The following is an 18,440-nucleotide window of genomic DNA, read 5'->3' on the forward strand; positions in this document are numbered from 1 at the left end:
CATGTTTGGAGCTGGGAATATACAGAAGTGGGAAGGAAATTCCTATCACTTTCTTTCAAAGATTATTTTCCTCCCTAAATCCCACAAAGTCTTGTTAAATCTCCAAAGAGAGATCCAGAGATTTTTGATGACTGCCACAACACAAATATTTCAAGCCACCATTGTGTGGAAAATCATGCATGTGCAGTGGATATTCCCATATTCATGTTCTTATCTTGCCGAACTTGAATGCCCCTTTTTTTGCTCCTGCTGTAAAGACTGGACCCTGACTGGAGCATGTGGGCAGAGATGAGGATGAGCTACACGGCTGTTTTTGCACTTTCTTCTCCCTCTCACTCTGCCACATACTTACCCACAGAGAATACAGTTAATTATCATTGATGTTATGAGTTGTGCACTTGAACAGCAGTCAGGCAGACACAGCAGGACAGGGATAAGAATTCATCCAACAGACAAACACAGCAGGATTGGTGCAGAGGGGAGGAGGACAGAGGCAGCACTGCACCTCAGCTAGCTCATGGATGGTAGAAAGGAAAGGGTACACAATGTGGCGCTCCCTCAAAAGCTATTGAGAGTAGAATGAGGAGAGGAAGTGGAGGACTAAGCACAGGATGTTGTCTAGCAAATCATGAAGAAGAGAAAATATCACCTTCAGGGAGGAGGTGATATGCTGTAAATGCTGATTCAGGTATAGTCTGAACTAGGGCAGAGAGGTATGGAAATGAAAAGTCTCGTGTTTAATTTAACAAATTGCTGTACAATGACTATCTACTTGGGTCTCTGCCACCTTCTTCCCAGCAGTTTCTCCCTCCTGTAACCTGGCTTTTCTAATCTGCAGTGGCAGTTTGACCACAAGCCCTCCATCCTTCTATGCCACCTTAGCCAGCTTTCACAGTAGCCACAAATCCTGTACTGCTCCTGTCTTTTCCAACGGCACTTCCTGGGGTAACTGTCTCTGGTAGCTCAACTTTAAAGACCACAGGCTGTGGCATGCATCAAGTCACACTCCCTTTGTGGGCCATTCATCAGTGTTCTCCATGTTGGGATGGGAGTAAGAAGAAAAGACACAAAATGAGACTGAGATAGGATAAGAAGTGGAAGAAACCCTCAATGCCTGCTTGCTATAAGCTATAATGCCCACCCCTTAGTTTTATGAGCATCAGCTTGTCTCAGAAGATTGTGGAAAGGAAAAAAATTCCAACCTGAAGCAAATTTTCTCAGTCAAGTTAAACATTTTTCTCTTGAACAACAAGGTCTATAAAGGAAATTCTGATACAACCTTAACCTTGGCAACACAAGCACTGGGGCTGTGATAATCAATGCAAAGAACGGTATCAGTGCTTCAAGCATCAATAAGAATCCTTGAGAACCTTCCACAGAGTGGTACAAGCAGAACAAAAAAGGGTCACAGCTCAACCAAAATGGGCTTAGAAATTTCCCTTCCTTTTCTGAAGTTCAAAGGCTTCCTTCTCTATCTTTGATTTGAAAACAGTATGAAAATAAAAAGTCATTTATGCACAGCCTTAAAGCTGAAGTTAAGTCCTATCTGCATGCAGATCTTGACAGGTTCAGAACAGAAGAAAGTCTCCATATTAGATCTTGAGCACACGTGTTACTACATATGTAGAAGCTGTGTACTTGTTTCAGAACAGTTGCAATAGGGACAGCCTGTTATTAGGAAAAAGATATACTGAGTTTCAGGTTCATGTTACCAAGAGACTCGAAAAAGTTGAAACTCAGCCTAACCAGGCTGCCAATGGACTCTAATGAAAATTTCCATTTGGAAAGGCTTGATGTTGACTTGGCATGACACCAAACAAGCAGCCTGCTGCAAAATTTTACACCAATTGTATTTCTCCTAATTAAACCCTGTCTGACCTCAGCATTAAGAAGCAATTTGTTTCAGGATATAACCAGCACACATAAGAAATTACATTCTGTTTGCCCTATTAGCGTTATTTGGCTTCTATACTTTCCAGTGCTCCTACTGTTGCACACTCTGCCTGGGAGCCAGAGTCTGGAGTGCTTAAACTTTTATTGTGGGATAGGGAGGAAAGAGAGGAGAGGACTGGAAACTTAAACTGAAAACATCATCATCCTTTAGTCAAACCATAGGTCTCCAGAAGTAGTGATCAAGTGGTGCCTTCGAGTTTATTCAGGGACAATGGGAGGCAAAAATAAAGTGACTTACGCAAACCATAGAGAACGTATCTGTCAACTTACTACCATTAAAAAAATGAATTAGATGATAAACTAATTATCTATCATCTCTTCTAGCTTGTTATTGTTCATCAAGTTCTCTAACTTCTGCATCCCATCAGTCAGTTAGAAATATCAGAAAGTACAGACTTCACTGTTCTGTCTGAGAAACACTAAAGCATATCCTACCCCTGGCAGGACACAGGATGTCCTTGTTGTCCATGCCCTTCTGACAGTGAGAGTAAAATGGCTGTGGGAAGACAAGTGATTTGGTGGTGAAGGTGAGAGGTGGGATCATGCTGCACCTCCAATGCCGTGGAGACTTTTCCAGTTAGTTAGGAGTTATTCTTGCTGCCTGTTCCATAACCCCCAGGCACAGAGAGAATTATTTAATACATATGGGATGTGAAGATATATAAATCATTCTGCATCACAGTCTTTTTACAGGCCATTGCTCTGGAAGACCTCTGTCCCCCACAGATGGGTTGGTGCCCTTTTGGTAAGGACCTGGAGTGATGAGGAGGCTGGAGGGAGGGGAGAAAGGAGAATGGGGCAGCCTGTTGGCCACAATTTCTGCGACCTATGCAGGGTCACTAAAATGTGAAAGACAGAAGCAGACTGTACAGGAAAGAGATGAGTAAACCAACTAAATAGATATGTCTAGCACAGGACAAATCAGTTACAGTTTGGAGATCTTAATATCTTTAGGCCACAATGAGATAGAGCCAACACCTAAATTAGATCTTTCTGTGTTTCTTTTCCACTGAGACACTGAAGAAGACTTTCTAGTGTTCAGATATTCAAGAAACTGACTGGAAAATAGCAACAAGATGTGTTTTTGCCAAGGCCATTAACCCTCCATTCTTGCCAACATCAAATTAAATAAACTGAGAAAACAATTTGCATAACACTGTCACAGTGATATACAATCGAGGCAACCTTTTGGAAAACTGAGCTTGTGGAGAGGTATAGTAGAGTAGACAGTCAATGAGTACATGATCAGACCTGCGAGTGACTGAGCTCAATCCCTGGAAACAAGCTCTGTAGGTCTATGCGCAGGCCTGATATACAGGTGTGTCAGACTCCTGTGGGACTCATGGGACCTCTGCTGCAAACTACTAGTGAGTTTTCTGGACATCTTCTAGAGGCTGATGAGATCCACAAATGTGCACAAATGTGTGAAGTATTTGAAAGCAATGAGAGAGCATCAGAGTCTGTGATTGCTGGAGAATAAGGAGTCAGCTGCTGTGAAAATGTATAAAGTGATAATTTCTGTCAATGCCTGTACCTATTCAGGCCTCAAGGAGGGAAAGGAAGGAGGCACTCGCGCCTTACAAGAAGCTGAATCATCTGCTTGAGCAGAATGGGAGCAGTCACTTCCCTGGTTTGCTTTCACTTGAACTAAGCACTTCCAAGAGACGCTTCTGTACCAACTTAGAGTCCTAGATATTTTTTATGTCCATGTGGCAGAAAATGGAGTACCATGATATGCAATCCGGGGTCCAAGATCTGAAACTCAGAGATGAGACACAAGAGAGCGTAAGACTCATCTGGAGTCTGAAATCTTTGTGCTGAACAGGCATAACTACTCATGGTTGCTTCAGAATTGCTTTGAGTAACAAAACATACGCATACGGATAACTATCCAAGTATGCTTTAATGTGAAAGATTCTTTCAGCTCTCAAGAAAACATTTAATGCTGAGTAAATACAAATATGCATTTTACACATTGCCTAGATATGCTCATTCTTTTCTATGTATTTGCATATTTAAACCATTGACTGTAAAGAATGCCTTGTACTATCCCACACATAAGCCCAAGAGAGCATGGCTTAATTCTGCTTTGAAATCATAAAGCTTAGTTTTATTTAAGTACCAATGCATGTAGATTAATTTTCTGTCTTGTTTTGATTTTGTTCCACCATGTCTGTCTTATCGAAAACAAACACCCAAATACAACCTGCCCTAGGACCTGCAAAGACAAGAAAAAACCCTATGAAAAGGGGAACTCTCTCCTGGAGCTGTCTGTGAGCAGATACAACATATTTTGTGTAGTCCATTGTGTAAATATGAAAATATGTGGAATGAAATATATTTAGGCAAGTTTTAAAATGCATAATATTTATTCAAGTCTAATAGCTTCTTATTAGGAGTCAATAGAGTCTATCAACTAAATGGGTATTTCAGCCATTTTCAATAGACATTATTTACTCAATAGACCATAATGATTCTGAAGGAGACATTAGGGCCTATTATGCAAATCTGTGTGTATTGTAGGTGTATTAAAAAATAGTGAAATTTTGACCCTGGCATATCCTGATGTCATGGCTCTTTAGAAAAGGAATTGTGTAAACCTAGTTTGAATGAAATGTAAAGGTTAGAAGTAGCACAGTGGAAATAGATTTTTTAGCTGGCCTACTGAGCCAAGTATATAAAAATTATTCAGTTCAACTTGAAGCAGTCTTTTTCTTCAGTAAAATAAAAAAAAATAATTTTGTCTCAGAAGGAACATTCCTTTCACCCACAATGTTTTCACCCCTTCTTTTCCCAGTAGCTACACAAATAACTTCATTGCATTTTCAGCTGGTTAGAGCATTCTCCCCGGAGACTTACAGTGAATAACCTTCTTGACACTGGATGTGAGAGGGAGGGATTTGAACACAAATTAGGACCTTTGCTCAGATAGCAATGCCAGTCACCCAGCACTCCTGTTGGTCAGGCCTCCAATTTCTTTCCAGCTATCCTGCTCATAAATTTTTTTCAGGCTGGCTGAGAACATTTTTTCTTTTTAAAAAAACAATTTACTACAGAAAAAACTATAAAAAGGCCCATCTGTACTGGCATGGGGTAATCCTAATAGCACTGGTATCACTGAGGATGCTTCATCCGATTTCAGTGGATTTTAGCTCTGTGATGTTCCTTGTTGCATGCCAGATAGAAAGGGATTTCTTTAGGGACACTTATAAGCATCCTAGGGGAGACGTATAACTGAAAAAAGATACTCACATAAACCCACATGAAACTTTCTCAAGTTCAGCTGAAAGTGACAAAACAAGTGTCTTCATTTTTATCAAATATTGAAAAAAAAGCATATTTCTGAAAGAAAAGAAAATACAGGTCCATGCCCAACAAGTTAGCATGCAGCAGATCGGATTATATATATAGCACATGTGGCTCTGTAGTTTGTACAAAGTCTCCAGGTACTGGGTAGAAACTGCTGCACAGTGCTTTTGGCTTTCCATGGTGACTTTGCAGAACAGAAAAATACATAAACATGACATTAATAAAACACCAAATTGACTTTGCTTTAACTTGCAGTGTTCTGGAAGGTTATTTTGACTTGAAGGGCTCCTTTTCCTTTTCTTTTTTTTTTTTTTCCAATGATGAAATATTCAAAACCAAACAAATGACCAAATGACTGGGTCTGCTTGTGTCAGGAACAAACACATAAAACATCTGCAGAAAAACAGTCAGTTATATGCAGCAATGACAACAACTAAGTTATATTCTTTATCTGTGTATAACTGTGTTTAAACAGTATTTTTCAGAAAGGACAGTTGCTGGCAAGGCAGGATTTGTGGAAAAAAGCAGTATTTTGTATGAAATTGCACAGTTTGGAATTATGTTTACAGAATTAATGGACATGCATTCTCAGTTGTGTACAGCTGGTATATTTGGAGAAAACCAGATGGACTTATGGGCACTCAGACCCTTCATCACATTCTAGTCATCAGAAATTAATTTGCAATTACAGCTCACAGAGTGACCAAGATTATACCAGTTACATTATATAGTATACTCTTCATATCTTCTCTGAGGTCCATATAAGGCGAATTAGCTACAATGCCACTTATAGCTTTCCTAGTTTTAGTAGTGGCAGCAAGTAGGTCTTCTTTACAGAATAAGGTTGATAATGAACATCAGTCCAGGTCTACACATGCTGACAGCAATGTTACCCAAACAGCCGTCCCATGACAGTGTAGCTGAACGGTTACTATTGCTGGTCTGGAGCTTACAGGAGTCAGTGTGAAGCAGGAACAGACAATGCATGAGGATCAACCAGGAATGAGGGTGAAGATTTGAGTATCTTGACTATCTAGACAAAATAACTTTAATCCCACTATACTTATCTGTATTCGCACTTTATATTCTCATATGAACAACTACAGAACTTCCTTTTTTTTTTTTTCCCTTTTTTTTTTTTCTTTGGTCTTTGTGGGAAAGAATTATTGAAATGAGTTTGGGGGCAGATGAATACCCTGGAGGTGCTCTGGCCCATTACTTTCTTTTGGACCATTTGCCATTATCTCTCACTTGAGCTGCTATTCGACAAAGTTAATAGCTGCAAATTCTTCAGGGATGGTTTGTTAAATCATGTCCAAGAAAATAAATATAATGAATGAACAATCTCGGGAGAAAGTCCTGACATTTAAAAAAAAAAATGTAAATGAGTCTCAGAAGTATCAAGTCCTGAAGTAGGCAAAGCACATTAGCAAAAGTGAGATATGTTTTGCAGCAGTTAGAGAGGGAGATAAAGTCTTCTCCAGGGGACCACATCTCAGTTCTTGAAAGCTCAACAAAAAGCTGGTTGTGCACTGCATCCTGACATCTAACAGGACAGACCTGAACAAATACGCTCTGCTCATAACTTCCCTCCCATAGTCCCAACATTTCAGAGTGCTTCGGCTGCCACTGAATCAACGGACTTTGATATGAGGAAGCAGGAGCATAGCTTTGAACTCTTCTGAACCCAATTATATCTGGTCATTTCAGAGAACTGTGGTAGTGTGACTCTGAACTAGGAGTCAGAGAGTTCACAACAGAGTTGAGTGCTGCAGCTGCAGGAGAAAATTTGTCCAGTGTGGTATTGCAGGTTTTTATGCTCCAGAAAAGAACTGGAAATCTGAACAAAGTGCTGCACTAATTAACAGGACAGCATTTTGGTGACTAGTGTCTGGTATATCCTGGGGTTAGTGCCTTTGAATTGTCATGCACAAATGGTAAGTTTTATCTCTGAGAGTTACTGGAGCTGTGTAGGGGATTTAAATCCTTTGCTGAATTGGAGGAGAAGTTAGCTTTTTTCCCCACTAACCAATACAGAGCACACTGCTTGTCTTTGACAATAATACTTGCTGTTTAGTGCTCTAGAGATTATGAGCATAGCAGGGGACCTTAATTCCTAGACATACAGGGAATACCACATCAAAATGATATTAGAAAGCAGACTTAGTTTTGCCCATGGCTCGTGTAATTAAAACCTAGCCTGGTGACAGGGTACTACATAGAGAGAGAAATGCACCCTTGGGCAGAAGACTGCTGAAGTCTTATGCATCACTAAAGTCCTATTTAAGACTTTTTTTCACTTGGCTTTAGTAAAACCAATTGCATTCCTTGGTCCTGAAAATACACCTGTGGAATGTTTCTGTAGGCCTTCTCCAGTACTGACAGCTTTCAAATGCTTATTGTGGATTCTGTTCTCACAGGGACAAATCCAATGAATCAGTCCTGATCCGCACCACAGTAAACAAGAGCGGCTTCATGGCAGCCAGTGATTTTCCTCAAGGAAAGAGAAGAGGACCAAGAAGAACTGCTTTTCCAGTTTTCTCTCATGCAGGAAAAGCAAGAACTGTGCACCTTCCACATGCGCACGTATACATAGCTTAGTGCTCTTTCCCATTAAAAGGAAGCAAAAACTCATAGTAATGTCTAGTCTTTCCACTCTAGAATATTTTTCAGTTACAGATAAACCTTTGCTTTGGATACAGAGGAGATCTGAGGGCTGCTTTTGCTTTGTGGTCACATAACTTCTGTTTGACATTACTTGAATTGGCTAAACCCATATTTTTCTTGTGCCTGTAGCTACTGTATAAGATGTTTGGGCTGTTTTTATTGTCGCCTTTTGATTGTTGGAATATTTTTCAATCTTTCTAAATATAATTTTAAATGCAGCAAAAAGCTGCCTGGAATGAACTCTGATCAATGCCCACCGGAATTTAAAAGCACTGATTTGTTATAATGTACAAGTTTGAAGCTTGGATTTTTCCTTCTGCTCCTTATGAAAAGCTGCCATGAAACAACAGTGAAAAATGAACTTTTCCATATTAAAATTGTGTTGAGAAATCTGTGATAAGAATGGTGAAATTCCCAGGTTTCTAATAATTCTCTTGATCTTGAGAGGATTATTTTCAGGCAGACAGACTGAAAAGGGGAAAGGACTGGTTTAAAAAGCATATTATGGGAAGAAGGCACTCCAAAATTTTAAGCTGCAAAGCTAAGTCAAGTTGTTGGTTATTATTAGCTGAGACTAAGACTGTGGAAAGTAATTGTAACAGAATTAAGAGAAAATAGTTCCCTTCAAAAAAATCTCAACACAGAAGTGGGAAACTACAGCTTCCCTGATGGCAGCAGAAGTCATAAAGGCCTCATCTGAGTACTGTATCTTGTTTGGCTTTTAAAAAAAAAAAACATGAAAGATATCGAGTTTTAAATTCTAAATAGCATTTAAGTTAGAGAGAGCAGCAAACAGAAAACAAAACCCCCAAAGTCCCATTATTTTGCCCCAGAATTGCCATAACAGAAAGGCATTTGATCACGTAGGGTGTGATTTCTTCTGAAAATCATAAGAGAAACCTCACTCTAGAGTACCGTCAGACGCTCAGTTTTTCCCTCTATGGTGATAACATTCAGTGTAGAAACATTAACTTTCAGAGAGGAGGAAACAGATCTGGTTGGTTTTGTTGGCATTGTTATGATTAAGCTGCAGATGCTCTGGTATATTAAGAAAGATTCTGAAAGGGAATTGAATTTTTCTATTCAGTTTTTTTTTAATATACAGGATCAGCCTCAAACATTTAAGCACATTATACTTTAATTGCCTTCTGGGTTTAGAGAAGATTCATATAGTTCCAGAGAAGTCCACACAGACCTGGAATGCTGTAAAGCATTATGTGTTTTGATAAAGATCATCTGTGATTTTTTTTTTTTCTGTTGTCCAGTTAATAAAACCAATTACAACTCTTTCAGTTTACCATCCACTATAGTTAGAGTTGACACAACCAGAGGATAAAAGTCCTACAGGGTGTAAATGGTCTGTAAATGCATACTAAGGGTATAATTTCAGAAAGTTTAGCAACAAGAATTCCCACAGAGAACAATGAGAAGGGATGTTTTCTTATTTAATTGTCTTCTCCAATGCCTGAACATACGATGAAGTCCCAAGGACTTATGAAAACACAAGCTTCAGGTTCTAGCCTGTGAGGAGGTACTGTAGGTGGTTTCCTTCCATATGGTCATGTAAGAAGGCCTTTTATTTTCCGATATATAAGCAAGGTGTAGTCCTAGCTTCAGAAATCTCTCACTTTTCTCCTCCTCTGTGGCTAGACTCATAAACACTTTGTCTTTTTTTTGCAATAGGTGAAAAGGAAAAATACCGTGGATAATCTTTTCCAGGGCGTTACTGCATATATATATATATATAAAACAGTTCTGATGCAAAACTGACAACTATTCTCAGCGTATTGTCCTAATCCCTTTCTCTTCAAATTCATCAAAATACATTACCTGTATTATACCTGACATTTACCAGTCAAAGGGCTGCTGTGGTCTTGGTTCTTTTAAACAAACCGGCACTTTTTTCTTTGTTTTCAAGATGGGAATGAGAGGAATGTAGCTGTTGCCCTTCTTCCTCTTCCAGCAGCTGTGTGTCTCATCAGGTACTGGAGCTTTGGGCACCATGACGGGAAGCTGCCAGTGGTGGTGGCTTTCTTCCCAGACCACCTTTCCTGCTCTTTGGTGGCTTTTTGTAGTAGCAGAGTGGTTTCTCAGCAGACTTCAGGTGTGCTGTTTGAATACCATTTTTCCAATGGTTCAAATGAGTTCACCCATCCCTGACACTTCCACACAAAACACTCTGGAAATGTATTATTTAAATACTTCCTTCCCTAGTGTTTCAGAAATAAAGGTGTAAACTTTTTTTAGAGATCTGAGAAAAAAATGTTTCTTTTGCTCTTGTAGGAAGAAGTGAAAGGGACAGCCTTTGAGCTGCTCATACTCCCAGAGGACCTTAATGCCAGTAGAAGTGAGAATTACTGGAGATAATATTGCCATCTTCCTCTATACATCTGAGGGTGATGAAGCCACCCAGGCATGCTGTGTTGACTCATTGCCGTTACAGTCACTGGAGGAATGGTGTGACATTACCACAGCAATCACCCGTCCTGTGTCACACCTTCTGCTGGGCTGAAGACTATCAGGAGATGCCTTAAAAGTTTTATCAGGTGTTTTAAAGATTTATGACACTTGCATGCTTTCTGTGTTGCCTGCTTGACCAGTTGCTCACAGTTGAGAGCAAATGAGGAGGCTGGAAAACACACTGTATGGTAAACATATTTTGAAGGGCTTCATGAAGGGCTGGGATCTGGAGCTTCAGTATAAAGAGCATAAAGAGAGCTTATCTTGATTTACATCAAAGGTGCTTTTTCCTTCTCCCAGAAATGCTTCGCCAAGGTGTGTCTATTTGAAAGAAGGTAGGAAGAAGTACACTTTTGAAGGCCAAGACAAGTGAAGGATTTTGCAAAATATGAGCGTATGAAAGTTCTCAAAAGATGGGATTTTCACTCCCTTACAGAATGAAAACAAGTTTGAAAGCTTATGATCTGGAATTGCTGGTCTCTGGATAGTGGTATATTTTGAGTATTTCCCTTACAAACACCAAGATGAATACTTCAGAATATTGCAGCAGCAATCACAAGTGGAGCCATAAAACCAACGTACAGTGGGTGTGTTGGAGCAGAATGGTGACAAACCACAGTAGTTTGAGGGAAGCATCTGCGTGCGTGGTGGTGTGGAGCGCAGATCCAGTACTTGTGTGACATGCAAGTGGTACGTCTCAGAGCCTTGACTCTGTAGAGCAATAGAAAAGACCTGAGCTTGTTGAAGCACAGGATGTAAGAACATCTGCCCTTCAAAATGACAGCAATGCATCAGGTAAATGGAGGTGAGCTTGAGCTGCATGCTGCATCTGACATAATTAAAGGTGATGGAAAAGTACTGCTGTCGTAATGGGGAGATATGTTTTAATATATCTATCATAAAGAATGCCTTTGTAAGAAGAGTGAAGCAGGAAATAAACATGCATCAGATTTCTACTGGCAACAGGATTTCCCAGTACATATTCTGCACCTTTCATCAGACACTTGATAGCACCTGCTGCAAAATGACTTATTTTGGGGCATCTTTGAAATGTTAAGCTACACGTCCATGGATTATGTCTAGTTGCATCATGCTGCAAGGGACAAATAATATGCAACAACTTAGCCCACCAACTTCTGTTCTTAGATGAAGTCTTTGACTAGGTGTCAGGACAGTATGAGAAGTGACAGACAAAGCTTAGGTCAGTCCAGGAGACAGGGTTTTTCTGGTGTTAGACCTCCACCCTGTCCTCATACAAATGCCTCCTCCCCAAACCCTATAAGAAAATGTTTTGAATAAAATAAGGCCTGTGTCAAAATCTTAAATGGAATATGCAAAATAGGAATAATGAAACAGCAGTGACCCAAGTAGCAGAGTTTCATGAGGAAAGAATGGGGAAAAAAAAAAAAAAAAAGAAAGAAAAGAAACCAGGCCAGGCAAATGACTGCACAGATTGCAATTTAGATAGAATGAATGCACTAAAACCAGCAAGAAATCCATTTAAATATTCAAGCTGAGAAAGAACCAAGGCATGCACTAGAGTTTTATTTGCCTCAGTCATTAACTAGGCACAGATTTTAAAGATGTTCAATAAATGGAATTGACAGGTCTTCACAACAGTTAATATGGGCATGAAATGACAAATCTGAGTAAAAGGTTACACCCAATTGCTATGCTGTGGGAGAAGAAATTTGATGTGGTGATCTTACTTCAGGAAAAAGAAAAAATAAATGAATGGTAAGGAGGCAAGTTAAGAGACAGGGCCTGTAAAAGTCTTACGGATTATCTGTGTTTTTAGAAAGAAAAGATTAGCAAACACCCACTAGGAGACGGCCCTGGAGCAATGTGAGGCCTGAGGAAAAGGATCCTTTGAAAAAGCCATGGGGCAGCATCAGCTGACTGTAGAAGTAAAGAGCAGCAGATCTACCATGAACACAGAGGGATCCCCAAGAGAAATGCTTTGCTGGGTGACATCGCTGATGTGCTACGGGACAGAAAATCCTTGGAACCTTTCTGTTGGTGTGAGAAGGACTTGATAGTCCCCAAGCAAAGCCTGCAGTGAACTACCTCTGCTGTCTGTTGACAACTTTTGTATCCTTCTGAAGCTAAATACTGGCAAAGACGGCTGGCTGGGTTGTCTCTGGTCCTGCCCACTTCCCCAGGCTGCAGACACAAGTAAGCCTGTGAGGCCTTTCAGACTTTGTGAGTTATTTGGTCTCTCCTGGTGGACAGCTGGTGCCATGGTGTATTGGCTCTTAGGCAACGTCATGAGTAGCTCATTTCTACAGACACAGGGGACTTTGGCTGATACCTGCTGGTGAGACAACATAAGTCTTGCAAGAAGTGTTGGCCGTGTGATGTGGAGAGGGAGCAGTCAGCCAGCAGGACTTGGATGTTGAGCTCTCTAGGGTGGCAGACCTGGGAATTCCTGAAGGAGAATAACAGTGCTTTTGCTTCTGTTGCATTCAGGAAAATGGGCCTTGGTGAAATTTTTCCTTCATTTTTGGGGAGGGTAAACAAGATTATTTTAAGATTATGCCAAGAGTACAATTGACTTATGCTGCTGATTTCTTATGCTAATAGAAACAACTCCGCAAGGCTTTGAAACTTTGGCTAATCGTTTAGCAAAAATCACTACTCTGTTTTAATAATAAAGACATCTATTGATGATTTTGTTCTGGATTCACTAATCCAATCACATATGCTTTTTCTCTGTAGTTTCTTTGTACTCATATTTCTTACTCTTTTTTTTTTAATATAAAAATAATTGGAAAAGCCTCAATAAATAGATTACAGGAACAGAGAGGATTTCTGTCACCATGCAAGTTGTTACCCTTTCAGCATTTGCATGATGATCATTTAATAGCAGAATACAATTAGGGCAACTAGGGAAAAGTATATGGCTTTGCGTTACATGATATTGCCTTGATTTGCCAATATTGTGAGTGCAAAAATGGACCCGCAAAGCTGATTTCACATGAAAATCCAGATTGGACACTGGTGCGGATGTTACATTAGGACATTTTGTGAATAGAAATGCATGTCTCAGGACTGCTTCAGGCTCTTTTTCTCCTCAAAAAAGGAGAGATAAACTGAGGTCAGCTGGTTTATTTATTTTTTTTTCCTAGTAATTTTACAGACAGGATTATTTGTAATCCACTTTTCTGGAAAAAAACCCTAGTTCATGCTCAGCAATTTAAAAGTTCCCTGATCCTTTCTCTTCCAAAACCACCACACTGCTGCCTGGACACAGCCCTCTGCTCTCACCTCTCACAGTGCAGCGGGCACTGCTTTCTCCTGCAGGAGTCTTCTGGGTTGCAGGTACTGTAGGCTTATGGATATTTTCTCCTGACCCTTTTAGCTTAGTAGAGGGGGACATCTCACTTGAAAAGACACAGATCTGATCAGAAAAGTGTGTAGGTCTTGTTCAAAATGCTTAGGTACAGAGCGCATCTGCAAGACGATTCAGGAAGTGATAGTAACAGTCTGGAAACAACAGAAAGAGGTAATTTGTGCTCTGACTGCTCCACCTCTTTTTCTCCTCCTGTCTCCCTTCCAAACTATCATGTATACCTCTACCATGTCCCTGCTGTACACAAGATGCATCCCTGTGTTTCTCCTACCTCCGTCCTCCCTTCTAGTCTCCAGATGCAAAACACTGCTTTTAAATTCATAATGTGAAAGACACATCTAGAAATTTGGTCTTTTCCAGGTAAGGGATAGATCAGCCGTGTTGTGGATGTAGAAAAGTGGGAAAAATTCTGCAATATTTGTGTGATAGGATTATTTATAAAAACTATAGCAAGTAATATTCATTTCACAGATTGTGACTGCAGCATCCACACAATAGATACTGTTGGGGTAGGAAAAATAATTCAGTCAGAAGGCCCAAGACCTAATCATATATACAGGGAACAATATAGTAAAGAGATTTCTGGAAGGGTAAATTTAGCATTTTTATGTGCAGATGAGATGGAGTGGTGTTGGCAGGAGGGTAGGTAGGACACAAGAGAAAAAAGCTTAGCTTGTTTTCGCTTTTCTTTTGCCATAGTCTTGTGACTTTTTAGTGAAGATAGTTTTTAGAAGGAAGTTTATTGTTTTGTGGGAAGTAATTTCATATAGACAATATTCTAGTCATACAAGTCTCTGTTGGGTTGCCAATGAACTTGTATTCCAGCAGTCTTTCCTTTTCTCATGCCTGTAGGGGAAGGTGAGCTCTGCTTTGTGAAAGGGTGATTTTCAACTTCCTGCAAAGCCATCCTGTGTCCTCCAGTATTGTTTAAAGGTGAACACAGCTAGAGAAATGAAAATATGTTTCTTGCCCTCAACTGTTCTGGAAAGCAACCCTGGTCTGTTCACCTGCTTTCCTGGAGAAGACTGAACACTTGCCTGTGGGTGGGAAGTAGTGAATGAATTCTTTGTTTTGCTTTGCTTGTGTGCATGGCTTTTGCTTTACCTATTAAACTGTCTTTATTTCAACTTGCGTGGTTTCTCACTTTTGCCCTTCTGATTCTCTCCCCCACCCCACTGAAGGAGAATGAGCGAGTGGCTCTGTGGTGCTTAGTTGCTGGCTGGGGTTAGACCACAACAGCCCTCATAAATATAAATTTTCTTTCTGTGAAAGGAAAAGAAAGTGCATGCTCAAAAAGTAGGACAATTTCTACCAAGCGGTATTAACTGAGAGTAAAAGAAGAAAAGAGTCTCTTCCCTACCACTTTTTTTATTTCAGTTGTTGTTTAATTGTTTCTTCAACCCAGTGGTTTAGTGATTTCACATCTATTTAATTAACAGAGAAATGGATTGGGTGCACTGAAAAACAAGAAAGGAAGATCAGATAGACAAATGGTCTCTGTAAGTTCACAGTTCTTAAAACAGATGTTCACCTCCACTGGCTATGGTATATCATTATCTCTAGGAACCCTGAAGAAAAAGTAAAATCCTTCATTTCTTGCAGGAAAAATAGAGTAGGCTTACGGAACTAAACAGATCTACCAGCTCATTCTATCACATTCCATCTTGCTGCAGTTGTGTTACTCACAAGTCAAGAAGTGTGTATGTCTGGGGGAAAGTGAGACTACAGATAAACATTCCAGTTGTCTGTGAAATGAGAGACTACAAAGATGTGATGAAGAGGTGGTGTCTAAAGCAGAAGCGACCAAATGGGTAGGAGGTTGGGAGAAATCTTCCCTTACTTATTTGGTGCAATCATTTCTTGGACCTCTTCCTTGCTTTTTAGACAGACTCAGCTTATTTTTGGAGTGGGGCTGCCTGTTCCCTGTTTAGCATTCCCTATAGCTACCTGAACATCCTGACTGAAAGGTTAGGTAGTGTATACACTGGAAAAGAATTTTGCCTCTTGCTTTCTTTTCTCTATTTCTACTATATTTTGCAGACAGAAAAGGTAAAATGTCAATCCAGTGCTAAGCAGTCTTCATGCCTTCTACCTGGAAAAATCAATAATTATGGGAATTCTCCCTGTCCTGGAGAAAATACAGAAGTTTGCCTGTGCAGTCAAATCTGTGTGCACAAACGCATGTACAAATGCATGCACAAACCATCCTGTGCAGACTGGCCCCTCTGCCTAACTCCCTGAGCCTTGCATCTGGTTTCCCCACCTGTGGGGCAAGAAATGCTGCATTCTGCTGGCTAAGCAGTTGTGATGGCAACCATGAAAGAACCCCTTGGAAAATGTGGCCTGAATAGTTTGATTACTGGTGCCCTGGATTTAGCTCATCTTGTGATTATGCTTTACGGCTCTTACTGTCTCCACTAACTTTTAATCACAGTTGAGCATTTCCAATCTGGCTGCCATTTCTGACTTCATTTTCTGATTTCATTCCTATTCCCAGATAACTAAAGTGTGAGCATTTGCTAGGCAGGAGGCACTAGAGGGACACTCCGCTATCCCTTTGACTCCCACCCTCCCTCTTTGCATCAGAGCCCTGGTAGGGGAAAAGAGAAGTTGAAATCAATATGAGAATAAATTGCCACGTGGTCCTTATTGTGGAGGCAAGGCTTCTACAGAAAATCCTTACAATCAGAAAAGAGGGAAGATGAGATTAAACTGATTAAACTGAGAAAGTCAAAAAAGGACAACTTGAAAGATTAGCTCGAGGACGACTGAAAAGCATAATACTCCATGCATGTTAAGTAGAACAGTCCCTCTCTGTTATCAACCCCTTCATCTGGTGACCTTCTGTTGCATTAGCACAGAGCTGCTTGATCCAAGGCAAATAGTGAAAATTGAAAAGCCAGAATGCCAGTGATTACAACAGGTATCAATATTACTGCAGTGATGGTTTGTTATCATTACGGAGCTCAATCAGAGCTCATTCTGGAAGGAAAAGTAACTGAAAATAACAAGGTGTTATACTTGTCGCAGGCAACAGAAGAAAAGACTTTGTGTTACAGTGGAGAAATCTTTTTCATTTGCTTCCACCTCTTAAATTACAGTGGCATAACAGGAAAAGAGTTGTGGGGAAGTAATATGGGAAGCTTGTCTGTGTTCTTGTCTCAGGGAACAATTGAGCCTCAGTGGGTCACATACAGCCGGCATGCATGACATTTTTCTTCTGGAGTGAGAGAAAAAAAAAAAAAGAAGCCTGTGTCAGTTTTACTGGTTCAATAACTTTTTTTGCCTTGTACACCCAACTATACTGCAAATCTATTCCCACGCAGCAGCAGCAGCAAGGCTGGCACCTCTGAAGCCTGGCCAGCAGCCTTGCAGCTCCCTGTTGCAGGGCTGCATGTCCAAGCTCCGCACAGTGCAGTTTCAGGGCACCGTCTTCTCTCCTCTGCTTCAGAGATATAGAAAGGCCTGGGAGAATAAAGCACGTCTGCTCTAGCTGAGGGTTTTTGAACCCAGATATATCACACCTGACATCTAAACTAATAAAGTAAGACTTCCTGATAAGACCCACACTAAGTGCTGTGGAAATGCACTCAGCACTACATTGGCATAAAAGTAAAAATCCAGAGGGTAGTTTCATTGTCTTTGCTTTTATGTTGGCAGAGGCCACAAAAGCTAGGAAATACAGAGTAGCACGGGTTTGTGACTGTGTATTTCACCAGGTACATTTACTGTGAGTAATTCTTCACATTTGTTCCTGTTTTGTCCTTTTCGCCATCCCCCAACTCCCCTCCCCTCCAAAATCTCTCTTTTCCTGCTTTTTTGCCTTTCCTTTTTAAAGGCCTGAAACTGTACTGTGGTATTCATCACTGTTATAATGTTGCTGATGTAAAATGAGAAGCATGACTATGAGTCATTTAAATGTTTTGACTGAATCCTAAGCTTGCTGCTGAGTTGCTGTTTGATTTTGTTCAACCTGCTGCAACTCAATGCTTCTGTTTCCCCTGCTACCATTTGTTGGTCTCTCTCGGTTAAGCTGCATGTTCTGCAGAGGTCAGAAATGTTTCTTTCCAGCACTTGGCAAGGGCTTATGTGAATGCACCTCCAGTTGGAAATCAATAAAAATACTGTGGTCAAGGCCTCATTAATAGAAAAAGAATATACATTTTAAAATAATTGTTCATAATTTATAAAAAAACCAAAATACCATTTCATATTGAAAGAGCACAAAGCATTAGTTTGACAGCATCAGGATGAAACATTTTGAAAAATCTGGGGGGGGAAGGGCCTGTTAGTACTGAAATTCAATCTAGCTCCAGGAGCCAAAGAGTAGACCCATTTCTAGCAAGGCTCCTTACTATTAATTTGAAAGATCTTATATGGATGTAGCACTAATGTCAGTAAGGGGAAATGATTGCTATAGTTTTATCTTGCTTTTCTTTGCCAGAGAAGAAATGATCCTGCAACATTTTTTTGCTCACAGAAAGCTTTTGGCCCTCTGTCAGCAGGTTGGGTCAAATCTAATTTAAGCAGAAAGAAGCAGTGCTGTTGCCTTGGGAGAGCTCCTACTTCTACCATGCCTGAATTTGTCCTCGGTTGCTTAAGTCTCAATGAAAAGAGGTTTTCAGTTCAGGAGGTAAAGGGATTCATTAGATCTCATTCCCAAGAATGTCTACCTGATTGAGAAAGAGTCCCCTCAGGG

Source organism: Cuculus canorus, chromosome 3, assembly GCF_017976375.1.
Source record: "Cuculus canorus isolate bCucCan1 chromosome 3, bCucCan1.pri, whole genome shotgun sequence".
Classification (NCBI taxonomy): Eukaryota; Metazoa; Chordata; class Aves; order Cuculiformes; family Cuculidae; genus Cuculus; species Cuculus canorus.